The sequence below is a fragment of the Nanorana parkeri genome, unplaced genomic scaffold (assembly GCF_000935625.1).
Source record: "Nanorana parkeri isolate BGI_ZX_2015 unplaced genomic scaffold, ASM93562v1 scaffold380, whole genome shotgun sequence".
In the NCBI taxonomy this organism is placed as follows: Eukaryota; Metazoa; Chordata; class Amphibia; order Anura; family Dicroglossidae; genus Nanorana; species Nanorana parkeri.
Genome location: NW_017306648.1, coordinates 491,909 through 493,849, shown reverse-complemented (window position 1 = coordinate 493,849; position 1,941 = coordinate 491,909).

The window sequence follows — 1,941 nt, the reverse complement described above, 5'->3', positions numbered from 1 at the left end:
AACTTTGTGATCTCTACATTGAATGATGCTCTTTTTTTTTCTGTAAACCTACCTTTCCTACTAGCCCTGGAGGACTTGTATAGCTGCATGTTCCAGAGAATATTGACAGCCCAAAGCCCCATCCACCTCAACACTTCCAGATCTCCTTTCCACCGCCTGCAGCAGCCGACCTGGGGGGCTCGACTGGCTCCGGCAGGGGGTGCTCTGACTTTGCAGTTCCATCTTTTAGATAGATTCGATAAGTGTGAAGAGGGGAAAATGACTGAACTAGTGGAGCTTTCCACTTTTGTATCTTCCTGAATTTTTTTTGGGTTTGTATCTTATCAAAAGGACGTTCCAATCACCTAGGAATAACTTTTTTCTTATTAAGAAAGAAAAGAAAATGGGAAAAAAAATGCAAAATAATTCTTATACAAGAATGAATGCGTGTTGTAAGTTATGTGTTTGGTCTATTTCTTGCTGGTGGGTGTTGTTCTTAAAGCGTATCTAACCCACAAACCAAAATCTCATATATTGCAGTTTACCAGTTTAAAAGTGGCGGCTGCGTTAGTTTCCTTTTTATCAGGTGTATTTTTCCTTTATTGCCATCTGGTGATTGATGGCACTCAATCACTGTACTGTGTCTTTGAAGGAGCAGCGTCGTCACACAAGACCACGCTCTTGGTTTGGACTACAAATGCTGACTCCTTGTTTCACCGCCATTACATAGGTGGAGGGGGGTGTTTTGTAGTTCACCGAAGAAAGCTGATAACATTGCTTGAGAAAAGTGCACAGAAAGTTACAAGGACATTATAATTCTGACAAGATAACAGGTAATGTACTGGCTAGAAAGGGACTGCTAGGCTGCAGTATGTTACATTTTTGTTCTTGGATTTAGGTATCCTTGGAGCAGCTCAGCTCTGTTCAGAGAACAAAAACTTAAGGTGTTTGCACATACCTGCAGCAGTCTCCAAAACCCTGACCCTACGGCCAATTCCCAGGCTGTTCTGATGAGGAACAACTCCTGAAATTCCTGCCTCTCTTTCTGTTCATCAGCAGGGTGTCCATCATAGTGATGGGCCTGTAGGATTGTGTGGCAGGAAGGGTGGTAGCGGCAAGCTCTGATACTATCTGGAAGTGCCTGAGATTCAGCTGTCACAGCTTGAAGGCGGGAGCCTCCCTTACCAAGCTGTGCATGGATCTATTTAGCATCTAAATAAAGCCACTCATTTACATAGCCAATAAAGTTTTAACATGACTACTTCTGTTTTCCAGCGACGTAAGCCATATAATAGTGGAGTGAAAAAAATGGTCACTCTCCCAAGGAACAAAGTTACAGCACTGGATTGTACACTGATGTGGGCACCTGCATAATATTTTGCCTGTTTGGTTTTGGCAGATAGTTATCCTGGCTTCCTTAGAACAAGCAATGCTCAACCTTTCTATCAGGTCCTTTTTGAACTGCAGTGTTGTCATTTTTACATTGGGGGCAGTAAGAGCTGTTAAGGGACCTCAAAAGAAATAGACACAAGCAGGTCCTAAGCAGTGTGACAATACCACATAAAGCCGATGTAGAGACGCGTAGTACCAGCATCACAGAAAGGTAGTGTGGCAGGTATGTGTGACTCACAAAACTGGCTGCACACAATTACAAAAATTATGATTGGTGAACCAGTTTACATGTATGTGATTTAACTGTGTAGCTTTCACACTGGAGTTCTGCTTTAATGTCTGTGCAAAAAGAGCTTTCAAAATGGAAAAAAATGTATTTCTTGTCCATTGACGGACTCCGACAAAGACTGTAACGTTCAGGGATTACTGCTACTCACAGAAGGCCTGGACACTGTAGACTCGCCCAGGATAACGCCTCCTACTACCACCAGTGTGCCTCAGTTTTTTTTGCTAGTGTCCTAGGAGGAAGGACATTTTTACTTTAGTTCTCCTAGGGGGGGGGGGGGAAAA